This window comes from Scyliorhinus torazame, chromosome 18 (genome assembly GCF_047496885.1).
Source record: "Scyliorhinus torazame isolate Kashiwa2021f chromosome 18, sScyTor2.1, whole genome shotgun sequence".
In the NCBI taxonomy this organism is placed as follows: Eukaryota; Metazoa; Chordata; class Chondrichthyes; order Carcharhiniformes; family Scyliorhinidae; genus Scyliorhinus; species Scyliorhinus torazame.
Genome location: NC_092724.1, coordinates 53,727,587 through 53,755,514, shown reverse-complemented (window position 1 = coordinate 53,755,514; position 27,928 = coordinate 53,727,587).

Sequence of the window (27,928 nt, the reverse complement as noted above, 5' to 3'; positions counted from 1 at the left end):
ATTTGGCTGAGATCGATGAGGGTGAATGAAAACCCTATCGATCCATTGGACCTGGAGTAAGGGCAGCACAAAATGGCGCGAAAGAGATGAACGATAAAAAGCCCTGCGCACTAGAGATCTGTCTCTTTTGGGACTGGCCTGTGCGCGACCAACTGCAGCAGAACAACCAAGTTCAAGGACCCGCGACCATTCCTGAAGGACGAGCCGAGCTGAGACGAACCCAACAACTTCCAACCGACCACGTGGACCCGGATAAAGGCCTTCTCTCGCACAGTGCCGGTCACTCGAAGTTAAGTAAAGGTCATCTTAGTCGTCAGGTGTAGTTTAGTACGGAACCGTGTGTATTATTGCATAGAGATACAAGTTTTGTGTTATTAATAAACTGTGTTTTTGAGCTAACATACTGGTTGTGTGGTCATTTGGTCAATATAAGAAACAGCTTGTGGTTCACATAAAGGGTAAGAAAAGACAACAGGGGTAACAGTGCCGTAAGAAAATGAATGACCTTCTTAGCGCGGCCAGGGTAAGCCTTCCATCTTCAGTCTCTCAATACCTCCCTTCGCACCTCCAAGGTGATCTCTAACCCAGCTACGTCACGGGTTGACCACCTGTCACAAGCCCTCTTCTCCCCAACCCCCTTGGCTCCCCTCTCTGCAGTGCCAAGTTGTGCAGGTAGCAAAGACCACAATTATGTGGGACACCCTCGAGGGGGGGGGGGGGGGGGGGGGTTATATTGGAGGGCACCCTCTGACTGGTACAGGCACCGGAACCACATCTTCGTCTGTCCAGTAGCCTGTCCGACCAGCACGCTCATTGAAGCATGAGCCTCGTTGTAGCGTGTCTCTGTATCAATTTGTGGCCTCCACATTGGCATTTTTAGCAACCTCCTTATTGTGTGCTTCTTGTCCCTGAGGAGCCGTCCATCTAGACACTGCTGTCCCTTAGAAATGTCTGGGTTCTGCGAGTGCCCCAAGTTGTAGCTATCATGGACGATCCCTGGGAAACGGGCATTGACCTTCATGATCCGCATCATCTAGTCATAGACGATCTGGACATTGAGGGAATGAAATCCCTTGCGGTTCATAAATGATGTTGCATGATGCCATGGTGATCACAGGACGGCCTGGATGTAGTCTACTATACCCTGAACCTGGGCCATGCCAGCCAAGTGGGCAAATCCATGGACCTTGCGTCTTGGCTCTCCTGGTTCTGGCCCAGATTGATATACATGTAGGCCCTCGCATAGAGAGCATCTGTAACCTCCCTAATTCGTTTGTGTGTAGCTGACCAAGAGATGCCACACAGATCACTGGTGTTTTCCGCTCACATAAAAGTTCAGAGCGACTTTCACTTTAAGGGCCATGGGTAGTGGGTACCTTCCCATTCCATGTGATGCCAGTTCTCGCAGGACTTGGAAAAGGTGGCAAACCATCCCCTGGGACAGGTGCAATCTTCTCCGGCACTGTGCCTCCGACATCTGCAGATAGGATGTCCAACATCAGAAGACCCTTTTCTCATACTGTCTTTAACAGAGCTATTCCCTGTGTGGTTCTGCTCCTGGAACAGCTATGGACCCAGCTTGCCCCTCCTCAGCAGGGTGCTGACCCTGTCTGTGTGCAGCGGTATGTCCCTGTCTCTGCCACTGTTCTATTGCAAGTAGCAGAAATGCCAACTTGACAGGTGATGTAGGAGCGGTTTCAAGACCTGTGTATTAAGTCAGCTTCCATGTGGGGTTATTCCCTGTGGCTCAACTCAGTACAGGGAGGAACAAGCACAACGACAACCTGGACAAGACCTGTTCTGCCGAACAAAGACCAGAACACAGTACTTATACAACGTTCAGAAATCAATAGCCCACCCCAGTTGGCCACGATCCAATCACTGAAGCTGCTACGTTTGAACTTATCCAATAGAATTGCAAGCAGTGTTTAAACTTCACCCAATAGAATTGCAAGCAATGTTTAAACTTCACCCAATAGAATCACAAGCAGCGCATGATTGATCCTCATGCTGACAGCTGTGTGCAATCCCAGCAGCTTGCTGATTGTTTGTGAGAAACAGAACAACAGAACCAGCACCCTGAATTGTTTCACAAAGACCGGGGGCGGGATTCTCCGACCCCCCGCCGGGTCGGAGAATCGCCGGGGGCTGGCGTGAATCCCGCCCGATCCGGTTGCCGAATTGTCCGGCACCGGATATTCGGCGGGGGTGGGAATCGGTTGGCAGGCCCCCCCCCCCGGTGATTCTCCGGCCCGCGATGGGCCGAAGTCCCGCTGCTGGAATGCCTGTCCCGCCGGCGAGAATCAAACCACCTCTCTTACCGGCGGGACAAGGCGGCGCGGGCAGGCTCCGGGCTCCTGGGGGGGGGGGGCGCGCGGGGCGATCTGGCCGCGGGGGTGCCCCCACGGTGGCCTGGCCCGTAATTGGGGCCCACCGATCCGCGGGCGGGCCTGTACCATGGGGGCACTCTTTACCTTTCGCCTTCGCCATGGTCTCCACTATGGCGGAGGCGGAAGAGACCCCCTCCACTGCGCATGCACAGGGATGCCGTGAGCAGCCGCTGACGCTCCCGCGCATGTGCCGCCCGGCAATGTCATTTCCGCGGCAGCTGGCGAGGCACCAAAGGCCTTTCCCGCCAGCTAGCGGGGTGCAAATCAGTCCGGCGCGGGCCTTGTCCCTCAAGGTGAGGGCTCGGCCCCTCAAGATGTGGAGGATTCCGCACCGCGGCGCGATGCCGGACTGATTTGCGCCGTTCTTGACGCCGGTCGGCGGACATCGCTCCGATTGCGGAGAGTCCCGCCCCAGATGTCAGAGGTAATGTCCTTTTGGTCAAGTTAGCTATCCTAAATTCCATTTGATTACTTATTACTGCTATGTCCTAAAAATACATGTTTAATGGTTAATAATGAATACTCACTACTCTTCCTATAATTCATCTCAATCCTTAATAAATTAACTTATGTAAAACTACTCTAGTGGCATGCTAACGATTCAGTTTTAAGAGGTATCATCGCTGAACCCCTCCTTCTACAGGCCCCGTGATTCTCCAGAATAAAGCATTGGAAAGAGAAGAAAACCAAAGTGAGGATTCCTGAGAAAGCCCTGCCCTTCAGCTCTCCACTCCACTGCCACCTTCATGCACGTGCTTCCCCTTTAGTGAAGGCCTCTGCACTGAGCCTCAGACGTCCCCTCTCACACTGGCCTATCCCACAGCTATTCCTCTCCATTTCATGAGAATTAGGTGGCAGAGCCCTTGAGAGTCTCAATGGCACATGTTTCCTGACGTTTCCCAAACTGCACCCACACTCCTCCCCCCAAACCTTGCGGTATTAGTTATTGAATGAAACAAAAGCGTAAGCAGAATGCATTGCTGGCTCTTCCCCAGGACAATGTCTTGACTCATCAGAGTTAGCCTGCCCAATTTGAATTTAAACAAAGCTGGGCAGTTAACTGTTCCAGGCTGCATTCTCCATGGTGTTCGAATCATGGGCGGGATTATCCACCCATCGAACCAGTTTTCTGGTGCGGTGCGCACCAGCTAGCAGCGGGATACTCCGTCCCGCCAGCCGGTAGGCATCCCCATGCTTCCGGGAAATCTGCGGGCATGAGTGCTCTGCCAGTGAAGCGGAGGATCCCGCCAACAGAGAATCCAGCCCGATATCTCTGAAAACTATATATCAACTATATTACTGGTTCCCTACATTGTGTGGAATTCTGTGCATGGCTATCATCCAGCAACCAGAGAATCCTCATCTGTACGCAACTTGTCTGCATTTGGAGACCTGCAAAGCTGAGATGAGAACATTGATCTCGCTCTTAATTCTCCTTTATGCCAAAGCTCTTTTGATAAGAACTTCCAAACATCTACGTGGGACCAACACACAGATCATCACACAAGAGAGTTCGAGATTGACAGTGTCAAAACCCTTTGAACTTTATCCTTTATTTTATAAAGCCTGTCTTCCACAGCCCATTTCTGCAAATATTCTGTTTGTTGTTTTCATGCATGTGTGTGCTGAGGTATTTGTAAAAAGGGATAGATAGTTATAGTTCTAGAGTACAATTGTGTGTGTATCAGTTCTTGCAACTTGTTTTTTTTAAAGTTTTGTTTTACAATAATCAATCATTTTGAGTTTATTAAAAAGAAGCCTGGTTAAATTCTCTTTTATTCTGGGTCTAACAACGGCAAAGATAAGTATTTGGCCTTTTGGTGAGTGAATTAAATTTTCAAACGAATCGTGCGATCTGTGAAGTAGTGGGGCTAGGTTAGGCTTGTCCAACATTTTCGTGAGGGGGTAGGGGTCACATTTTAAATAATTTTCGCACACAACGGGGCATGAGCAAATTTCAGAAAGGTATTGGCCAGAATTCTCTGGCTGTTCGCTGGCAGCGGGATTCTCTGCTTCTGCCGGCAGCGCACTCCCTGCCTGCGGGTTTCCCGGCGGCGTGGGGTGGCTTCAATGGGAAACCCCATTGACAATGGCGGGAGCAGAGAATCCTGCCACCAGCAAACGGCCGCTGCCTCCCTCCGCTGGGAAACAGGCGGCTGGGAGACCGGAGAATCCAGTCCGACATTTGGCACAACATTAAACATAAATTTCAAAAGAAATGCTGAGGTATGTAAAGAACCGACTTGCCGAGGAATTTGAAAACAATGAGTAACAGATGAAGATGAGGAGAGTCTGAGCATCCAAGAGGGTAGCCAGGGTAAGGGTTGGCCCACTGAAGGATAGGCAAGGGAATCTATGTGTGGAGCCAGAGGAAATGGGTCAGGTACTAAATGAGTACTTTGCATCCGTATTCACCAAAGAGAAGGAATTGGTGGATGTTGAGTCTGGAAAAGGGTGTGTAGATAGCCGGGTCAGATTGAGCAGTGTCTCACTAACTTGATAGAGTTTTTTGAGGAGGTCACAAAGATGATTGACACAGGTAGGACAGTGGATGTTGTCTATATGGACTTCAGTAAGGCCTTTGTCAAGGTCCCTCATGGCAGACTGGTACAGAAGGTGAAGTCACACGGGATCAGAGGTGAGCTGGCAAGATGGATACAGAACTGGCTAGGTCATAGAAGGCAGAGTAGCACTGGAAGGGTGCTTTTCTGATTGGAGGGCTGTGACTAGTGGTGCTCCGCAGGGATCAGTTCTGGGACCTTTGCTATTCGTAGTATATATAAATGATTTGGAGGAAAATGTAATGGTCTGATTCGTAAGTTTGCGGACGACACAAAGGTTGGTGGAATTGCGGATAGCGATGAGAACTGTCAGAGGATACAGCAGGATTTAGATCATTTGGAGACTTGGACGGCGAGATGGCAGATGGAGTTTAATCCGGACAAATGTGAGGTAAAGCATTTTAGAAGGTCTAATACAGGTAGTGAAACAATGAATGGTAGAACCCTCAAGAGTATTGACAGTCAGAGAGATTTTGGTGTACAGGTCCACAGGTCACTGAAAAGGGCAACACAGGTGGAGAAGGTAGTCAAGAAGACATACGGCATGCTTGCCATCATTGGCCGAGGCATTGAGTATAAAAATTGGCAAGTCATGTTGCAGCTGTATAGAACCTTAATTAGGCCACACTTGGAGTATAGTGTTCAATTCTGGTCGCCACACTACCAGAAGGATGTGGAGGCTTTAGAGAGGGTGCAGAAGAGATTTACCAGAATGTTGCCTGGTATGGAGGGCATTAACTATGAAGAGAGGTTGAATAAACTTGGGTTTGTTCTCACTGGAACAAAGGTGGTTGAGGGGCGACTTGATAGAGGTCAAAATATTATGAGGGGCACAGACAGAGTGGATAGTCAGAGACTTTTTCCCAGGGTAGAGGGGTCAATTACTAGGGGGCATAGGTTTAAGGTGCGAGGGGCAAGGTTTAGAGGAGATGTACGAGGCAAGTCTTTTACACAGAGGGTATCGGTGGACAGGCATCGGAGCGGCGTTACGTGATTCGCGCCCTCCCCCCGCCGATTCTCCAACCCAGTGCTGAAATGTTGGGTGCTCTGAGGTACAGATGAACCAACACGGTTGCGATTGGTACAACGTAGTTTTATTCCATTAAACTATTTATACATCAAACTTGGTAATCAGCACCTTGTGACTGTGTGAATGCCTTGTTTTGAGGTCCTGGCCCTGTGCTGTCTCCTGATGGACTGACCAGGAAGTGTCGTGTTTCTTGTTTTATACTGTGTCTGCTCTTGTCTGTGATTGGCTGTCATGTGTGTGTTAATTGGTCCGTTGCTCTGTCTATCATTATGTATGTTTTATGATGTTTATTTGAATATCATGACAAGCGCGGGGTCGGAGAATTCCGCCCTATGTCTCTGGTTACTCCAGTCTCAGGATATTCACTCACCCTCCACATTCACCCAGTTTGAGAGCGGGAGAGAGTACATGATGGTGAGTGTGGGTGAGGGTGAATGAGAATCCTGATACTGGGAGTGTGCCAGACGTACCCTGGCCCACATACTCCATCCTCCGCAAACTCTCTCCCCCTCAACTCTATCCCCTCTCTCTCTCTCTCTCCATGCCCTCACAATCTCTCCCCTTCCAGTCTTTCCATCCCACTCACAGTCTCTCTCCTCACACTCTCTCTCTTTCCCCTCACTCCCTCTCTCCCCTCACCACGCCTCCTTCCCCTCACACTCTCTCCCTACTGTTCACACACCCTCCCTCCCCCATGCACTCTGTCTCTCTCCCTTTACATTCTTTCCCTCCTCTTCACATTCTCTCCCTCCATCCCCATATTCTCTTTCTCCACACGTCACACTCTTATCTCCATGTTTCTTTGCTCCATGATCCATGGCTCCCTGGAACTCACCTTCGCACTACTCAGCTGCCAAACCCACCCCCTCCTGTTCCTCGTTTGTCCAACCCTCACTATCCTGCTCCTCAGCTGCCCAACCCTCACTCTCCTGCTCCTCAGCTGCCCAACCCTCACTCTCCTGCACCCGGCTGCCCAACCCTCGCTCTCCTGCTCCTCGCCTGCACGGCCCACACTCTCCACTCCTCGCCTGCCTGGCCCTCACTCTCCTGCTCCTCGCCTGCCCAACCCTCGCTCTCCTGCTCCTCGCCTGCTTGGCCCTCACTCTCCTGCTCCTCGCCTGCCCAACCCTCGCTCTCCTGCTCCTCGCCTGCCTGGCCCTCACTCTCCTGCTCCTCGCCTGCCTGGCCATCACTCTTCTGCTCCTCGTCTGCCGAACCCTCACTCTCCTGCTCCTCGCCTGCCTGGCCCTCACTCTCCTGCTCCTCACCTGCCCAACCCTCACTCTCCTGCTCCTCGCCTGCCTGGCCCTCACTCTCCTGCCCCTCGCCTGCCCAACCCTCACTCTCCTGCTCCTCGCCTGCCTGGCCCTCACTGTCCTGCTCCTCGCCTGCCCAACCCTCACTCTCCTGCTCCTCGCCTGCCTGGCCCTCACTCTCCTGCTCCTCGCCTGCCCAACCCTCACTCTCCTGCTCCTCGCCTGCCTGGCCCTCACTCTCCTGCTCCTCGCCTGCCTGGCCCTCGCTCTCCTGCTCCTCGCCTGCCCGGCCCTCGCTCTCCTGCTCCTCGCCAACCTGGCCCTCGCTCTCCTGCTCCTCACCTGCCTGGCCCTCGCTCTCCTGCTCCTCGCCTGCCTGGCCCTCGCTCTCCTGCTCCTCGCCTGCCTGGCCCTCGCTCTCCTGCTCCTCGCCTGCCTGGCCCTCGCTCTCCTGCTCCTCGCCTGCCTGGCCCTCGCTCTCCTGCTCCTCGCCTGCCTGGCCCTCGCTCTCCTGCTCCTCGCCTGCCTGGCCCTCGCTCTCCTGCTCCTCGCCTGCCTGGCCCTCACTCTTCTGACTCAGGTCAGAGGTCCAGCGACTCTTGCGGGAATGGATCTTCGAGGCCAGTAATAGCCCCTGGAGAGCTCAGGTGGTGGTCGGCAGGACCGGGGAAAAGAAACGGATGGTTGTAGAATACAGCCAAACCATAAACCGTTACACGCACCTCGATGCGTACCCCCTTCCCCGGATAGCAGACATGGTCAATCAGATCGCACACGACTGGGTGTTCTCCACGGTGGATCTGAAGTCTGCATACCACCAGCTCCCAATCCGCCCAGAGGACCGGCACTACACGGCCTTTGAGGCAGACGGCCGCCTCTTCCCCTTCCTCCAGGTTCCCTTCGGCGTCACCAACGGGGTCTCAGTCTTCCAAAGAACGATGGACCGAATGGTGGACCGGTACGGGTTGCGGGCCACATTTCCGTACTTGGACAACGTCACCATCTGGGGCCACGACCAGCAGGGCCACGGTGTCAATCTCCAGAAATTTCTCCAAACCGCCCTAGCCCTCAACCTCACTTCTAACAAGGAGAAATGTGTTTTCCGCACAACCAGACTAGCCATCCTCGGCTACGTCGTGGAAAATGGGGTTCCAGGACCCGACCCCGACCGTATGCGCCCCCTCCTGCAACTCCCCCTCCCCCACTGCCCCAAGGCCCTGAAAATGCCCTCGGGTTCTTTTCCTATTGCGCCCAGTGGGTCCCCAACTATGCGGACAAAGCCCGCCCACTGATCAAAGCTACCATCTTCCCACTGGCGGCTGAGGCCCGCCAGGCCTTCAGCCGCATCAAGGCAGGTATTGCCACAGCCACGATGCGTGCGGTGGACGAGTCCATCCCCTTCCAGGTGGAGAGCGACGCGTCAGAGGTCGCCCTTGCCGCCACACTTAACCAGGCGTACGGGCCAGTAGCATTTTTTTCCCGTACCCTCAACGCCTCTGGAATTCGGCACTCCTCTTTGAAAAAGCCATCGTGGAAGCTGTGCGGCACTGGAGGCACTACCTCGCTGGTAGGAGGTTTACCCTCGTCACTGACTAACGATCGGTAGCCTTCATGTTTGATAACACACAGCGGGGCAAGATCAAGAACAATAAGATCTTGAGGTGGAGGATCGACCTCTCCACCTATAATTACGATATAGTGTATCGTCATGGGAAGCTCAACGATCCCGCAGATGCCCTGTCCCGCGGCACGTGCGCCAGCGCGCAAGATGACCGACTCCGGGCCATCCTCGGCTGCTCCTCGGCTGCCTGGCCCGCGCTGCCTGCTCCTCGGCTGCCCAACCCTCACTCTCCTGCTCCTCGCCTGCCTGGCCCTCGCTCTCCTGCTCTTCGCCTGCCCGACCCTCGCGGACCTGCTCCTCGCCTGCCCAACCCTCACTCTCCTGCTCCTCGCCTGCCTGGCCCTCGCTCTCCTGCTCTTCGCCTGCCCGACCCTCGCGGACCTGCTCCTCGCCTGCCCAATCCTCGCTGCCTGCTCCTCGGCCGCCTGGCCCTCGCTGATCTGGCCCTCGCTCTCCTGCTCCTCGACTGCCTGGCCCTCGCTCTCCTGCTCCTCGGATGTATGGCCCTCGCTGTCCTGCTCCTCCGCTGCCCAACCCTCGCTGCCCTCCTCCTCAGCTGCCTGGCCCTCGCTGACCTGGCCCTCGTCTGCCCAACCCTCGCTGCCCTGGACCTCGCTGCCCTGACCCTCGACTGCCTGGCCCTCGCTGCCCTGACCCTCGCTGTCCTGACCCTCGGCTGCCCAGCCCTCGCCGCTCTGGCTCTCGGCAGCCTAGCCCTCACTCTCCTGCTCTTCGACTGCCTGGCCCTCACTCTCCTGCTCTTCGACTTCCTTGCCCTCACTCTCCTGCTCCTCGCCTGCCTGGCCCTCACTCTCCTGCTCTTCGACTTCCTTGCCCTCACTCTCCTGCTCCTCGCCTGCCTAGGCCTCGTTGCCCTGCCCCTCGGCTGCCCGGCCCTCGCTGTCCTGGCCCTCGGCAGCCCAACCCTCGCTGCCCTGCTCCTCGCCTGCCCAACCCTCGCTGCTCTGGCCCTGGCCCGCCATGCCCTAACTACCTGCTCCTAGACTACCTGACCCTCGCTGCCCTGCTCCTCAGCTGTCCTGACCCTCGACTGCCTGGCCCTCGCTGCCCTGGCCCTCGCTGTCCTGACCCTCGACTGCCTGGCCCTCGCTGACCTGGCCCTCGGATGCCCAACCCTCGCAGCCCTCTCCTCGGCTGCCCAGCCCTCGCCGCTCTGGCTCTCGGCCGCCTAGCCTCACTGCTTGCTCTTCGACTGCCTGGCCCACGCTGCCCTGCTCCTCGGCTGCTCAAACCTTGCGGACCTGCCCCTCAGCTGCCTGGCCCTCGCTGTCCTGGCCCTCGGCTGCCCGGCCCTCGCTGTCCTGCCCCTCGCCTGCCTGGTCCTCGCTGTCCTGCTCCTCGCCTGCCTGGTCCTCGCTGTCCTGCTCCTCGCCTGCCTGGTCCTCGCTGTCCAGCTCCTCGCCTGCCCAACCCTCGCTGTCCAGCTCCTCGCCTGCCTGGCCCTCGCTGTCCAGCTCCTCGCCTGCCTGACCCTCGCTGTCCAGCTCCTAGCCTGCCTGGCCCTCGCTGTCCTGCTCCTCGCTTGCCTGACCCTCGCAGTCCTGCTCCTCGCCTGCCTGGCCCTCGCTGTCCTGCTCCTCGCTTGCCTGGCCCTCACTCTCCTGCTCCTCGCCTGCCTGGCCCTCGCTGACCTGCTCCTCGCTTGCCTGGCCCTCACTCTCCTGCTCCTCGCCTGCCTGACCCTCGCTGTCCTGCTCCTCGCCTGCCTGGTCCTCGCTGTCCAGCTCCTCGCCTGCATGGTCCTCGCTGTCCAGCTCCTCGCCTGCCTGGCCCTCACTCTCCTGCTCCTCGCCTGCCTGGCCCTGGCTGTCCTGCTCCTCGCCTGCCCAACCCTCACTCTCCTGCTCCTCGCCTGCCTGGTCCTCACTCTCCTGCTCCTCGCCTGCCTGGGCCTCGCTGTCCAGCTCCTCACCTGCCCAACCCTCGCTGTCCTGCTCCTCGCCTGCCTGGTCCTCGCTGTCCAGCTCCTCGCCTGCCCGGCCCTCACTCTCCAGCTCCTCGCCTGCCCAACCCTCACTCTCCAGCTCCTCGCCTGCCTGGCCCTCGCTGTCCAGCTCCTCGTCTGCCCAACCCTCGCTGTCCTGCTCCTCGCCTGCCTGGTCCTCGCTGTCCAGCTCCTCACCTGCCCAACCCTCACTCTCCAGCTCCTCGCCTGCCCAACCCTCGCTGTCCAGCTCCTCGCCTGCCTGGTCCTCACTGTCCAGCTCCTCGCCTGCCCAACCCTCACTCTCCAGCTCCTCGCCTGCCCAACCCTCACTCTCCTGCTCCTCGCCTGCCTGGCCCTCGCTGTCCAGCTCCTCGCCTGCCCAACCCTCGCTGTCCAGCTACTCGCCTGCCTGGCCCTCGCTGTCCAGCTCCTCGTCTGCCCAACCCTCGCTGTCCTGCTCCTCGCCTGCCCAACCCTCACTCTCCAGCTCCTCGCCTGCCTGGCCCTCGCTGACCTGCTCCTCGTCTGCCCAACCCTCGCTGGCCTGCTCCTCGCCTGCCTGGTCCTCGCTGTCCAGCTCCTCGCCTGCCCAACCCTCGCTGTCCAGCTCCTCGCCTGCCCAACCCTCACTCTCCTGCTCCTCGCCTGCCTGGCCCTCACTCTCCAGCTCCTCGCCTGCCTGGCCCTCGCTGTCCTGCTCCTCGCCTGCCCAGCCCTCACTCTCCTGCTCCTCGCCTGCCCGGCCCTCACTCTCCTGCTCCTCGCCTGCCCAACACTCACTCTCCTGCTCCTCGCCTCCCTGGCCCTCACTCTCCTGCTCCTCGTCTGCCCAACCCTCACTCTCCTGCTCCTCGTCTGCCCAACCCTCACTCTCCTGCTCCTCACCTGCCTGGCCTTCACTCTCCTGCTCCTCGCCTGCCCAACCCTCACTCTGCTGCTCCTCGCCTGCCTGGCCCTCACTCTCCTGCTCCTCGCCTGCCTGGCCCTCACTCTCCTGCGACTCGCCTGCCTGGCCCTCACTCTCCTGCTCCTCGCCTGCCCAACCCTAGCTCTCCTGCTCCTCGCCTGCCCAACCCTCAGTCTCCTGCTCCTCGCCTGCCTGGCACTCACTCTCCTGCTCCTCGCCTGCCCAACCCTCACTCTCCTGCTCCTCGCCTGCCCAACCCTCACTCTCCTGCTCCTCGCCTGCCCAACCCTCACTCTCCTGCTCCTCACCTGCCTGGCCCTCACTCTCCTGCTCCTCGTCTGCCCGGCCCTCACTCTCCTGCTCCTCGCCTGCCCGGCCCTCGCTCTCCTGCTCCTCGCCTGCCCAACCCTCACTCTCCTGCTCCTCGCCTGCCCAACCCTCACTCTCCTGCTCCTCGCCTGCCAGGCCCTCACTCTCCTGCTCATCGCCTGCCCAACCCTCACTCTCCTGCTCCTCGCCTGCCCAACCCTCACTCTCCTGCTCCTCGTCTGCCCAACCCTCACTCTCCTGCTCCTCGCCTGCCTGGCCCTCACTCTCCTGCTCCTCGCCTGCCCAACCCTCACTCTCCTGCTCCTCGCCTGCCTGGCCCTCACTCTCCTGCTCCTCGCTTGCCCAACCCTCACTCTCCTGCTCCTCGCCTGCCGGGCCCTCACTCTCCTGCTCCTCGCCTGCCCAACCCTCACTCTCCTGCTCCTCGCCTGCCCAAACCTCACTCTCCTGCTCCTCGCCTGCCCAACCCTCACTCTCCTGCTCCTCGCCTGCCCAACCCTCACTCTCCTGCTCCTCGCCTGCCCAACCCTCACTCTCCTGCTCCTCGCCTGCCTGGCCCTCACTCTCCTGCTCCTTGCCTGCCCAACCCTCACTCTCCTGCTCCTCGCCTGCCCGGCCCTCACTCTCCTGCTCCTCGCCTGCCTGGCCCTCATTCTCCTGCTCCTCGCCTGCCTGGCCCTCACTCTCCTGCTCCTCGCCTGCCTGGCCCTCACTCTCCTGCTCCTCGCCTGCCCAACCCTCACTCTCCTGCTCCTCGCCTGCCTGGCCCTCACTCTCCTGCTCCTCGCCTGCCCGGCCCTCACTCTCCTTCTACTCGCCTGCCTGGCCCTCACTCTCCTGCTCTTCGCCTGCCTGGCCCTCACTCTCCTGCTCCTCGCCTGCCTGGCCCTCACTCTCCTTCTCCTCGCCTGCCTGGCCCTCACTCACCTGCTCCTCGCCTGCCTGGCCCTCACTCTCATGCTCCTCGCCTGCCCAACCCTCACTCTCCTGCTCCTCGCCTGCCTGGCCCTCACTCTCCTGCTCCTCGCCTGCCTGGCCCTCACTCTCCTTCTCCTCGCCTGCCTGGCCCTCACTCTCCTGCTCCTCGCCTGCCTGGCCCTCACTCTCCTGCTCTTCGCCTGCCTGGCCCTCACTCTGCTGCTCCTCGCCTGCCTGGCCCTCACTCTCCTGCTCCTCGCCTGCCTGGCCCTCACTCTCCTGCTCCTCGCCTGCCTGGCCCTCGCTCTCCTGCTCCTCGCCTGCCCAACCCTCACTCTCCTGCTCCTCGCCTGCCTGGCCCTCACTCTCCTGCTCCTCGCCTGCCTGGCCCTCACTCTCCTGCTCCTCGCCTGCCTGGCCCTCACTCTCCTGCTCCTCGCCTGCCTGGCCCTCGCTCTCCTGCTCCTCGCCTGCCCAACTCTCACTCTCCTGCTCCTCGCCTGCCTGGCCCTCACTCTCGTGCTCCTCGCCTGCCCAACCCTCACTCTCCTGCTCCTCGTCTGCCCAACCCTCACTCTCCTGCTCCTCGCCTGCCTGGCCCTCACTCTCCTGCTCCTCGCCTGCCTGGCCCTCGCTCTCCTGCTCCTCGCCTGCCCAACCCTCACTCTCCTGCTCCTCGTCTGCCCAACCCTCACTCTCCTGCTCCTCGCCTGCCCAACCCTCACTCTCCTGCTCCTCGTCTGCCCAACCCTCACTCTCTTGCTCCTCGCCTGCCTGGCCCTCACTCTCCTGCTCCTCGCCTGCCTGGCCCTCGCTCTCCTGCTCCTCGCCTGCCCAACCCTCACTCTCCTGCTCCTCGCCTGCCCAACCCTCACTCTCCTGCTCCTCGCCTGCCTGGTCCTCGCTGTCCAGCTCCTCGTCTGCCCAACCCTCGCTGTCCAGCTCCTCGTCTGCCCAACCCTCACTCTCCTGCCCCTCGGCTGCCCGGCCCTCGCTGATGACTGAAAGAGGAAAAGCTTTGACAACTCGACTCTTTTTTTCAGCCATACCACCAAACGACTAATGTTTAGGTAACTAATCTCTGTCCCATCCAAGCCCATAAATTAGACACATTGAAATAAGGTGAGACACCAATAAATCATTCAGGAAATCGCCTGTGTTGGCAACATTGTGAAAGCTATGGCTCTCAGACTGTAGTTCAGGTTCTATTTACTTCAGTTCCTAACTGCAACAGTTTGGAGTGTCTGCAGATTCGCAATAGGTAGTACAGGGATCAATAAACACAGCTTCAGACAACTTGTATCCAGAGTTAGCTTATAAATATCAATGGCTAAAACTCATTGCAGTAAGGAGCCGACAAACACTGACAACAGCTTAATACTGGCCGTCCAAATAAATAGTATGTGTATTTCCATTTGCCTAATTAACAGACTTTCACAGTAACCAACACTCCTCTGTGTAATTCAGCTCATTAGCAAATGTCCAACAACCATTTACTAAACGCTCAATGTTTAGCCTCTTCAACATTGGAAAAGGTGCTCCAGAGTGAGTTACAGGCTCTCTCCTAATCGATGGGTTCATATGATGAGGACCAGAATAAGAGATGGCTGAGATGTGGGTTGCATCCTAAAGAAATGATTGGAGTGGCTCGTACCTGGGACTAAGTTACTGTGGTGAATGTATTGCTGTAACAATTCACCATGCACATATCTGTATCACGCTGTTGCCCATGTGGGCTCCACCTATGGACTATTGTAAGGTATTACCTATGAAGTAGCATGTTGGGACCTGTGAGGGCTCTGCCCCTGGCTCCACCCCTTGAGGGGAGGTATAAGAGCAGTCAACCTGTAGGCGGCTCCCACTCACTGATCAGTCGCAGGCAGGCACTGTTCTAGTTGATTAAAGCCACAGCTTACTTCTACTCCTGGTTTCGTGTGAATTGATGGTCACATCAGTTATAGGCTGTATCCATATCGAGGGGTTCATTGGGCCGGGAAGAATTTTGGACATAAGGGGCTGGATTCTCCATTTTTGGGACTAAGTCCCTATGCCTTCTAGAAAACTGTGTTCTTTTACACCAGGAAAACTGACGTCAAAAGGCCACAGTTTCCTCGTTTGCTGGGGGATAGCACAGAGCCATCGTAGAGCTCGCATCTCCAGCAGCCGGTACGGCCCCCAGCACTTCCAGGTCAGAGGCCGCGCACGGCAGCGGCCTGCAGCAACTGCGCCGCGCTCCACGGCGGATTCAGCCCGCGGACCTGGACCGGCAAAGTAGTGCCCCGCATCGGCCGCTCACATTGCCCCCAGCCCCGAATGAAGCCCCCCCCCTGCCCGCGGATTGGCCCTCCCCCGACTGTGGCAGTCCCGGACTGAGTCCGCAGCCGCCGTGCTAGGATCCCGGACGGTGGGACCATGAGAGTCCCACGCCGTCGGGAATTCGTCTGGTTGGGGACGGAGCATCGTGGGGCGGGGGGGGGGGGGGGGGGGTGGGTGCCCTCAGGCAATGGCCTGAGGCGGTGGATACTCGGCCACTATGTATTTTCGGGCGGTGGTGAATTTAAAAACTGGCGCCGCTCTCGATTCTGGCGCCAAAACAGATTCTCTGCCCTGTCGCCGAACGCGATTTCGGCACTGGGGAGCGGAGAATCCAGCCCCAGGTTCACAAGACATTAAAAAGAGCACATCAAGCATATTCAGCCACAGCAAAATATTAATGGGAAACGGGGGCTTGTGTCAAGATATAGACAGCATGAAATTTAAGATGTAATGGTGAAGCTGCATAAAATCTTAATTCAGACGGCGGTTGGAGGGCTATGTACGGTTTTGGTTGGTAGATGAAAGGCACTTGATTCGAGTCAGGCTCTGAACAGCAAACCTCAGGATAGGCTTAAATTTACAGAGGGGGCAAAGTTGTTGGTCAGCCTGCAGAGGCACTGGAATGGTCAAAGGCATGGTGAGAGTTTTATCAGGCGGGCCTGGAAACTGGCAGTGTGGGAGAAGTGGAAGTAGGAGTGGATAATGGGCCCGGAAGCTTAGCTCAGAGTTAGTGGGATGCCAAGGCTGGTCAGCGGGATGAAGTCACTGGCTAGGGGATTGGAGTTTTTGACATGGACCTGCAAATATTTTACAGAGAAAATAATGGAGTCCAGGCTGGAAACAGTTGAGGAGATCAGATTGTTTTTAAAATTATCCTGTAGTACAGCAGCACAGTGGGCAGAACTGTTGCCTCACCGCGCCAGTGACCCAGTTTTGATTTTGACCTTGGGTGACTGGGTGGAGTTCCCCTTGTCTGCGTGGGTTTCCTTTGCGTGCTCCGGTTGCCTCCCACAGTCCAAAGATGTGTAGGTTTGGTGGATTCGCCATGCTAAGTTTCCCGTTAGTGTCCAAAGGTGGTTTGGTGGGTTTACGGGAATGTGAGGCTAGGGTGGGCTGCCTAGGCAGGGTGCTCTTTCAGAGAGTCAGTGCAGACTCGATGGGCCGAATGCCCTCCTTCTGCACTGAAGGGATTCTATGGCTAGATACAGTTTGAACATAGTGACACTATTGATAAGATGGAATCAGAATTGAGGGATATTGACTTCTGAAAGAGAGTCCATTTTGTTACCTTACCCCTTTTTCTTTGTTTTGTTGCCATAAGAATGGGCCTTAACTTCCAGCTAGTGGCGGGAAGACACGGGCCGCCGATTCTAAAAGGGAAAAATACGCTGGGATATCGCGCCAAACCTCCCTCTCCATTCAGCACACTCAGCCTCCAGCACGGCAGTCTGTGCAGCCTCCAGCGCTGCGCAGGAGGAGAGTAGCCCCACCCCCATATGACAGGGCCATCTTGGGTACGCCCTTTGACGGCATGCATTTAATCTGCAAATTGATATTGAAGAAAACAGGCAACATATTTAACAAGTGTTTTAAAGATATGGTGACTTTTTTTTCACAATTTGTTTTTGCTGTTTCTTTTATACTTGTTGTTATTGGTTCCTTTGAAGTAATTTTTATTTTTTATGATTAAAGGAGATTATATATATGTGATGATAGGTTTGATTAGTTTTAAATCTGTAAAACTATTTAAATCTGCACTATATTACTGGAAAACTTTACGTGTGACATGCTTAAAAGTGTTTGTATATTTTAATTTAGGTTATAGTCATTGTCATAAATTGTATCCATATGATACTTACTGCACTCGTGATCTCATATTCCCAGAATCCTTGGAGGAACAGGCGCTTCCCTGCTAAGGGGGCGGAGCGACTTAAGTACTTCCGGTAGAAAACCAGCTGGTCCCTCGGTTGGATAGCACCGAGTGACATGTATCCAGGGCACTTGAAATAAGCCATTGTTATTTCACTCAACTCGATATGGACTCCCCCTTCCTGCAGATACAAAACCGGCGAGGAAGGGGAGGATTTTGACATATAAATTGTTAATACAAGCTCAAAGTCCAAAAACAGCAGCTGCTGATGTGCAGTGTACTGGCACACATCTCCTTGGACATCTTCTTGGAATGTCCTTTGCCTGTACACTCTTATGGGTGGGTAATTGATGTGCTTCCTCATCAGATGGAGTTGTAACCTGACTACAGATTTTGAATCTAACCTGGATTCTGCAATACCTGTCAGAGAGATGGTTCACATTAGCTTACAGGAAGCTTGCATGCATCAACTAAGGCATTGGATGTTGTTAAAGCATTTGAAGTAAGCACTGAGGCTTGTAAGGATGAACATTACATCAGGGAGATTTTTAAACAACACAACTTAAAATACATTGCAAAATCTAACTGCACTTTAGCTCTGAATCAGCTGGAAGGACAGTCCTTGAAGGACTCAATAGCACCATTATTGAGGCCATGATTATCCAAAACCAACTCTGCTGGGCTGCCCATTTGCTTAGGATGTCAGGTTCCCAACTACCAAAGAAAATCTACTTCTTCCAGCTCAAGGAAGGATCATGAACAAGGGGAGGACAAAGGAAGCTCTTCAAAGACACCTTGAGAAATGGAACAATGCCTGGGAGACCGTTGCTCAGAAGAGACCTACTTGGAGGAACCTCCTGATTGAAGGAACACAATTCATTGAGAACACCTGACGGCAGGAGAAGGCCCGGAAAAAGAGCTAGAGAAAGGAATTCCCATGACCTAGAGTGCAAGAACCGATCCCACCTTTTGGAAATTCCTATTAAGGGAGTGATTGAAGATATGGCTCTAGGATCGGACTCATCAGCCATGCAAGAACCCACAGAACCCGTGACCAGTAACTCGGAGTGTTTTAGGTGGATAATTATGCTTGTTAGCAAGTGATCACCGCATTTTATCCATTATAGTTCCTTCAATGGAATAACATCTTCATGACATACCAAAGTTTTTTAAAAAATCTTTGTTTCACTTTCTGTGACTCCAAACTCACTTTAAGCAAAGGATCTTTTTAATGGAATTAACAGCCTCATGACGAACCAAAACTTACTAAAAATTAAAAAAAATATTTTTTTCACTTTATTTGCATTTTAAACATATTTATACATGCTAAACACTGGTAATATAAAACATTAATCCACCAGGAAGATAGCTCCCGATGTCTCTCTGCCCCTGCTCGATAATCCTAGACCGAGAAATAAAAGTGCAAATAAAAAGGTGTAAAAATGTACCTAACATCGGGGCAAGCTGACCAGGTTAGCGCTGTCCCTGGATTTTTCATTCAGCCGGTCCAGCACAGCGCAAGAGTTCCAGCTGTCAGGAAAAAAAGCCAGACGGAAGTTTGAACTCCGGGTGCTTCCAGCATGCATGCCCGTGCACCCGCACATCCGGGTCGGCGCACCATGCATGTGCGGCGGACCAGCGATTTAAGTCGGGAATCCTACAGGAAGTTACGGGAATTACTTTTTTAAAAGTTGATCGCTTTCCTTTACTGCTTCAAAAATGTCCTCCAGAGTTATTTTGAACAGGACCAGGAATTCTCTTCTCTGAAAAGTGAAAATGCACACGAAGGACTGTTGCTCTTTTTAATGAGTGGAATACGATCCCACCAGCGTCACCAATAATGTTGCCAATTCGCACCGGAGATGTCAATAATGTTGCTCTTTTTAACTGGATACTGATATGACGGGGCAGCACGGTAGCATTGTGGATAGCACAATTGCTTCACAGCTCCAGGGTCCCAGGTTCGATTCCAGCTTGGGTCACTGTCTGTGCGGAGTCTGCACATCCTCCCCGTGTGTGCGTGGGTTTCCTCCGGGTGCTCCGGTTTCCTCCCACAGTCCAAAGATGTGCAGGTTAGGTGGATTGGCCATGATAAATTGCCCTGAGTGTCCAAAATTGCCCTTTGTGTTGGGTGGGGTTACTGGGTTATGGGGAGAGGGTGGAGGTGTTGACCTTGGGTAGGGTGCACTTTCCAAGAGCCAGTGCAGACTCGATGGGCCGAATGGCCTCCTTCTGCACTGTACATTCTATGATAATCTATGATTATTAATGATGATATTGCTTTTGTCATGCGAGAGTGCCTTTAAGAACTGGATGTTTAAGCAACGTACCTTTAAGAAAACAGTGATGTCATAGAGTGGGTGGGGCTCAGCTGAGTTCAGCCATTTTGCAGTTGGGTTTTGCAGTTTTAAAAGTGCCTGGCTGGTTTTGCTGAGAGCAGTTTAAAAGTGCCTGGCTGTTTTGCTGTGAGCTGATTAAAAGGAGAAAGCCAGTTTGAGACAGCAGCTTGAGAAGTTCTGGTTTGCTGTGAGTTGCTTGAAGAGAGAAAGCCAGTTTGAAAAAGCAGTTTGGGTGTGTCTGTGTGTTTCCGGAGAGCGTGCAGGAAGAAAGCAAGGTGCTGAAGCTGAAGTCACCCAAGCTAATATATCTCTGCCATTCTACAGAAAATATATATATCCTTTAACCTGATGTGATACTGTTTAAAGGTGATAAGTCTCTTGGAAGTTTGAAGGAACATTTTAAGGAAGTATTTACTGTTGCAATATTTTCTGAGTTATCTTTGAAGTAAGGGGTGTTAAGAGATCCAATGTTTATTTCAGATGTTGAGTTGAGTTCATGGAATAAACAGTGTTTGGTGTTTAAAAACCCACGTGTCCATAATTGTAATCCCACACCTAGGGAAAAGCCGCGTGCTCGAAAAAGCAACAAATCCATTAAAGGGAGAGGTTGGTTGAACTCCATGATACATTTTGGGGTTCTGAAAAGGCCTCGCCCAGAACACTTTTCAGAGTCGCCAGGTATCAAATGATACCACCACAAGGTTTTACCGGATATCGATCAAAGACCCAACAACCAGATAGTTATTTCAAGTTCAATGATAGTTTATTTACACACAAGAATTACTTCGACATGCAACATAAAACACTACAAGCTAAATTACACCTAACACTACAATAACCTGTACTTAACCTCAGGCACCCGGCTTTATGCAGAGGAACAAGGCCTTTATTCGGGTCTTGCGTGGCTGGGTCTGGAGAAGTGACTTAATTTCTGCTGGGCTCATCCGTCTGGTAGCGATTGTTGGTCTTGAACTTGTCTTCTGGTCGTAATGCTGCAATTGGTTGGGCATAGGCCGGGAGAGCCAAGCGCCGGGGCCAAGAGAGACTGAACACATGGCAGTGTCTCTCTTTATCCTTCTGGGGTTTCGCACTCTTTTGGCGGTCCTTAGCTTTGGACCCAATAATTCGGCAGGCTTCGATTACTGCCTTCGATTTTGGCCAATAAAGGGGCGGGTGCCTTGATGGCGGGGCGTGTCCTGAGCGGTTATTGACCTTGGCTTTTTTGGGCTCCCAGAGCAAAGGGAGTGGCACCGTTGAGTCTGTTTCTGTATCTGTTACCTGAGTTTTGTTCTGGGGAAATGGGCCATTAGAATGCAAAGTAACTGGGGGTTTTGATAGCGTCTAGTTATCTGAGTTGCCAATATACATAAGCTCTGAGCGTCTGAGTCCTGGGTTGACCGTATTTCCCATGGTCCTTTGCAGGTGGCCATATTTCCCAGGATCCTTTGTAAGTGGCCATCCCAGATGGCTACATCCCGTCCTTTTGATCCTGAACGCGAAGCGTGGTGGATCACAGTGTTGATCCTCATCCGTCCTTGGTGTGCCGGTTACCCTTGGTCAAGGACAGATTCTACACTGCTCTGTCCTATGTTTTTGGAGCATTTACCTAATTTTATCAACACATCATAAATTCATAAACTCTAAGGGGCCACTATAAAGCATTTAATCATTACACATTTAACTTATTTACACAAGGGAACATCTAACTATCATTACCTAAGCTACTCTCATGCTGCTGGCAAATATCACAAAGGAACTTAAATACAATACAAACATTTTCAAGAAATAAACAGCAGCATAACATCTCTACTTAATCTATTACAGTCATAGAAGAAGTACAATCGTTTTATTTTGTCAGTGAAAAAGGTTTAAAAGGTTTGTGGGGTTTGTTGGATTCCAAGGAAAGGGGCTCGGAGTGTATATATCGGGGAGCGGGAGGCTCTCCTTCGCCATTTACGGAGTCTAAGTGTCTGAACGACACTGCAGAGTATTGCTATTACCAAAAGGGCTTCTACTGTATAGGAAAGGGAATACCATTTTACAATGTTTTCGCACCATGTGGGGGTATCAGTGTTTATTTTCATGTGAGGTGTGGTGTCTGGGCTAGGGGTCTCATATTGTATGGTCATGTCCGGGGCCGGTGTCGTGTGGGGTACAAAGGCTGTCAACGCGCGCAGTTGTAGGAGTCCAGCGATGATCACAATGGAGGTCATCAGTCCTGTCTTCATCTTGTCTTTTTGTTCTTCGTTCTTCGTATATTCCTGAGGGTGCAAGCACAATATCTGTTCTTATCGTTGGTTAACATCTCGTTTTGTTTGTCTTTCTCTCTTCAAATTCAATTACCCATTAGTATCATCACCATGTGTGACTCGCTCATTTTCTTTTTGAAATAACCATTTTAGAGACAAGACATCCGAAAACAAATTTCTGTTTAAGTGCAAGGAATCCCGTAGCTTGTGGTCGATGCGGTGAGTGGGCGGACACTTTCTCCGTCCAGGGTCCAGAGGTAGTTCACGTATAGCAGCAAATGTGTAACAAGTGTGCCAAACATGTAAATAGCAGTTGGGGTAGTGACCAAAGAGCTGCAGGATGTCGGCCGTGGGGATTTCTGGGAAGGTTGTTAGTACCTGTATCTAAGTTGGGCGGTTGCTAAACCTGAGACACTACACTTGTAGTGTCCCCCACCCTTCCACATCCTCTAACCTAAGGGGTTGAATGAATATCAGGTAAGCTCTTCCTTTCTTTATCCTGTTTTATCTAGAGGAGATGGCAGGGAAGGCAGTGCAATGTTCCTCCTGCAGAATGTTTGAGGTGAAGGACGCCGTCAGTGTCCCTGCTGATTTCATCTGTGGGAAGTGCACCCATCTCCAGCTCCTCAGAAACCGCGTTAGGGAACTGGAGCTGGAGCTGGATGAACTTCGGATCATTCGGGAGGCAGAGGTGGTCATAGATAGAAGCTTCAGGGATGTAGTTACTCTGAAGAATAAAGATAGATGGGTGACGGTGAGAGGGGCTGGGAGGAAGCAGTCAGTACAGGGATCCCCTGTGGTCATTCCCCTTAGTAACAAGTATACCGCTTTGGATACTGTTGGGGGGGGGACTTACCCGGGGTAAGCCATGGGGCACAGGTCTCCGGCACAGAGTCTGTCCCTGTTGCTCAGAAGGGAAGGGGGGAGAGGAGTAGAGCATTAGTCATTGGAGACTCCATAGTTAGGGGGCTAGATAGGAGATTCTGTGGGAACGAGAGAGACTCGCGGTTGGTGTGTTGCCTCCCAGGTGCCAGGGTCCGCGATGTCTCAGATCGTGTTTTTGGGATCCTTAAGGGGGAGGGGGAGCAGCCCCAAGTCGTGGTCCACATATGCACCAATGACATAGGTAGGAAAAGGGATAGCGATGAATTAAAGCTATCCTTAAGGGGGAGGGGGAGCAGCCCCAAGTCGTGATCCACATATGCACCAATGACAGAGGTAGGAAAAGAGATAGCGATAAATTAAAGCTGGTATTTACCGGCAGGACCAGGCGGCGTGGGCGGGCTCTGGGGTCCTGGGGGGGGGGTGCGGGGCGATCTGACCCCGGGGGATCGGGGCCCACCGATCCGCGGGCGGGCCTGTGTCGTGGGGGCACTCTTTCCCTTCCGCCTCCGCCATGGTCTCCACCATGGCAGAGGAGGAAGTGACCCTCCCCACTGTGCATGCACGGGAAACCGTCGGCGGCCGCTGACGCTCCAGCGCATGCGCCGCATTTCCGCGCCAGCTGGCGGGGCAACAAACGCCATTTCTGCCAGCTGGCGGGGCAACAAACGCCATTTCCGCCAGCTGGCGGGGCGGAAATCCCTCCGGCGTTGGCCTAGCCCCTCAATGTTGGGGTTCGGCCCCCAAAGGGGCGGAGCATTCTGCACCTTTGGGCCGGTGCGATGCCCGTCTGATTGGCGCCGTTTTTGGCGCCAGTCGGCGGACATAGCGCCGTTGGGGAGAGAATTTTGCCCCTGAATTGTATTTCCAGTATACAGGAGATTGAGAGTAGTGAGGTCATGAGTAAGGTTTCAAAGAAGCAGTAGTGTACCGGCAGGCAGGAAGGTGGTTTAAAGTGTGCCTACTTCAATGCCAGGAGCATCCGGAATAAGGTGGGTGAATTTGCGGCATGGGTTGGTACCTGGGACTTCGATGTTGTGGCCATTTCGGAGACATGGATAGAGCAGGGACAGGAATGGTTGTTGCAGGTGCTGGGGTTTAGATATTTCAGTAAGCTCAGGGAAGGTGGTAAAAGAGGGGGAGGGGTGGCATTGTTAGTCAAGGACAGTATTACGGTGGCAGAAAGGATGCTTGATGAGGACTCGTCTACTGAGGTAGTATGGGCTGAGGTTAGAAACAGGAAAGGAGAGGTCACCCTGTTAGGAGTTTTCTATAGGCCTCTGAAAAGTTCCAGAGATGTAGAGGAAAGGATTGCAAAGATGATTCTGGATAGGAGCGAAAGTAACAGGGTAGTTGTTATGGGGGACTTTAACTTTCCAAATATTGACTGGAAACGCTATAGTTCGAGTACTTTAGATGGGTCTGTTTTTGTCCAATGTATGCAGGAGGGTTTCCTGACACAGTATGTAGATAGGCCAACGAGTGGCAAGGTCGTATTGGATTTGGTACTGGGTAATGAACCAGGACAGGTGTTAGATTTGGAGGTAGGTGAGTACTTTGGTGATAGTGACCACAATTCGATTACGTTTACTTTAGCGATGGAAAGGGCTAGGTATATACCGCAGGGCAAGAGTTATATCTGGGGGAAAGGCAATTATGATGCGATGAGGCAAGACATAGGATGCATCGGATGGGGAGGGAAACTGCAGAGGATGGGCACAATTGAAATGTGGAGCTTGTTCAAGGAACAGCTACTGCGTGTCCTTGATAAGTATGTACCTGTCAGGCAGGGAGGAAGTGGTTGAGCGAGGGAACCGTGGTTTACTAAAGTAGTTGAATCACTTGTCAAGAGGAAGAAGGAGGCTTATGTAAAGATGAGACTTGACGGTTCAGTTCGGGCGCTCGAGTGTTACAAGTTAGCTAGGAAGGACCTAAAGAGAGAGCTAAGAAGAGCCAGGAGGGGACATGAGAAGTCTTTGGGAGGTAGGAACAAAGATAACCCTAAAGGTTTCTATAGATATGTCAGGAATAAAAGAATGACTAGGGTAAGAGTAGGGCCAGTCAAGGACTGTAGTGGGAAGTTGTGCGTGGAGTCCGAGGAGATAGGAGAGATGCTAAATGAATATTTTTCGTCAGTATTCACACAGGAAAAAGACAATGTTGTCGAGGAGAATACTGAGATACAGGCTACTAGACTAGAAGGGTTTGAGGTTCATAAGGAGGAGGTGGAAAATGTGAAAATAGATAAGTTCCCTGGGCCGGATGGGATTTATCCTAGGATTCTCTGGGAACCAAGGGAGGAGTTTGCTGAGCCTTTGGCTTTGATCTTTATGTCATCATTGTCTACAGGAATAGTGCCAGAAGACTGGAGGATAGCAAATGTTGTCCCCTTGTTCAAGAAGGGGAGTAGAGACAACCCCGGTAACTATAGACCAGTGAGCCTTACTTCTATTGTGTGCAAAGTCTTGGAAAGGTTTATAAGAGATAGGATGTATAATCATCTGGAAAGGAATAATTTTATTAGAGATAGTCAACACGGTTTTGTGAAGGGTAGGTCGTGCCTCACAAACCTTATTGAGTTTTTTGAGAAGGTGACCAAACAGGTGGATGAGGGTAAAGCAGTTGATGTGGTGTATATGGATTTCAGTAAAGCGTTTGATAAGGTTCCCCACGGTAAACTATTGCAGAAAATTAGGAGGCATGGGATTCAGGGTGATATAGCAGTTTGGATCAGAAATTGGCTAGCTGGACGAAGACAAAGGGTGGTGGTTGATGGTAAAGGTTCAGCCTGGAGTCCAGTTACTAGTGGTGTACCACAAGGATCTGTTTTGGGGCCATTGCTGTTTGTCATTTTTATAAATGACCTGGAGGAGGGCGTAGAAGGATGGGTGAGTCAATTTGCAGATGACACTAAAGTCGGTGGAGTTGTGGACAGTGCGGAAGGATGTCCCAAGTTACAGAGGGATATAGATAAGCTGCAGGCTGGGCTGAGAGGTGGCAAATGGAGTTTAATGCAGAAAAGTGTGAGGTGATTCATTTTGGAAGAAATAACAGGAAGACAGAGTACTGGGCTAATGGTAAGATTCTTGGTAGTGTGGATGAGCAGAGAGACCTCGGTGTCTATGTACATAGATCCCTGAAAGTTGCCACCCAGGTTGAGAGGGTTGTTAAGAAGGCGTATGGTGTGTTAGCTGTTATTGGTAGAGGGATTGAGTTTCGGAGCCATGAGGTCATGTTGCAGCTGTACAAAACTCTGGTGCAGCCGCATTTGGAGTATTGCGTGCAATTCTGGTCGCCGCATTATAGGAAGGATGTGGAAGCATTGGAAAGGGTACAGAGGAGATTTACCAGGATGTTGCCTGGTATGGAGGGAAGATCTTACGAGGGAAGGCTGAGGGACTTGAGGCTGTTTTCGTTAGAGAGAAGAAGGTTAAGAGGTGACTTAATTGAGGCATACAAGATGATCAGAGGATTAGATAGGGTGGACAGTGAGAGCATTTTTCCTCGGATGGTGATGTCCAGCACGAGGGGACATAGCTTTAAATTGAGGGGAAATAGATATAGGACAGATGTCAGAGGTAGGTTCTTTACTCAGAGAGCAGTAAGGGCGTGGAATACCCTGCCTGCAACAGTAGTGGACACGCCAACATTAAGGGCATTTAAATGGTCATTGGATAAACATATGGATGATAAGGGAATAGTGTAGATGGGCTTTAGATTGGTTTCACAGGTCGGCGCAACATCGAGGGCCGAAGGGCCTGTACTGCGCTGTAATGTTCTATGAAGATAAAGAGGTGAGTGTACAGGCTGTGGCAAAAGGCATTCTTTAAACCACACTACAGAGCAGATAAGGGGAAACAAAGACCTGCCAAGGACAGGAAGGAGTTTAGGGAACCATTCCAGATTACTTGAAGTGATCGAAGCAGGAGGTGCGTGTGGGTCGCGGCAGGGCAAGAATGGGTGAGATTCCCTGGGTAGGGCGGTGATCAGTGCCGTTGCTCCACTACCCGAGCTTGGCTGACCAGATGCATTGGGGGTCCTCAGGCAGGGCGATGATTAGTGCTGTTACTCCCTCCCTGACCGAATGAGCGGAAAGAATTTATAACATATGGGATCCAACAATTTGTTCCTTTAACGGTCATTGGGCAGTAAATGGCATCAGAAGAGTAACCATGACTATCAAGAAATTTTGTAACTGGCTGACATTAATTAAAACCATGTGGCAATAAAAAAGAAAGAAAGAAAGAAAGCGGGCAGGTTCCATCAAGAAATAGGACACCGTAATTCACATGTGGTTCCTTTTTCTCATCACCTGGACACCTCAGGGTTCCGTATCAAAAAGCGTCGAGAAAGGGTTACCGTAATGGGAGTCAGACTCTGAGTCATCACCATCTCCTGGTTGCCAAACTCGTGTCTGTCGTTTCTGTGCCGTGGCCGCGTGGGCCGTCGTGGGATCCGAATCGTCATTCCTTACTCATCGACAAGCGTTCTCGCGGTGCCAATGGGGGTTCGTTTGTCATGAGGAGCGGTAGCTGCAAAGGGCAAATTTCCATTGTCGGGGCGGTGGCGGTGGCTCTGGCTGTGGCAGCGAAAGGGGGCACAGGGGGCCAAACATGTCCTGGTCGTGGTTCCAGGGGCTGCCGCTGTCGCCCGAATCAAGCTCAAGGTGGAAAGGCGTACCTGTGGGCGGGGACAAGGTCGGGTCTGTGGGCGTGGATGTGCTGTCCTGGCTGGGGGGGGTGGCTGGTCTAAATTGTCGATGGGCGGGGCGGATTCATCTGCCATTGCTAGGGAGATGTGATGGGAGTGGCTGCATTGGGTTCCATAAACTTTAAGCTGGTTGATATGGAACCAATCTGTTTTTCCATTGGGGTACGTTATTTTGTACACAGAGGGGCTCATTTTATCCGAAATACAGTCGGGTCCTGCAAATTTAGGGGTGAGGAACGAACTGGGATTATACAGGGAAACCATCACTTGCTGACCAACTGTATACTCTACTGGGTGGAGCGTTTTATCAAAGCAGGCCTTACTCTGCATTTTCCTAGCGCCTAGTCGGACAGCTATAGCGAGCTGCACTGCTTTAATATTTTCCGTGAGTTGTTGGATTGCTTATTCGTGGGTGAGGGCGGTGACTGTGGGGCTGGCCAAATCAAGTCCTGATAAATATTCAGTTCCTTTCATGGGTCGCCCGGTCATGAGGATGTGGGGGGTGAATCCTGTGGAACTTGATACTGTGTTCCTAATAAACAGAAGGGTGAATGGGAGAGCTGTGTCACATATGGTGTTATGCTGTTGCACCATTTTCCTA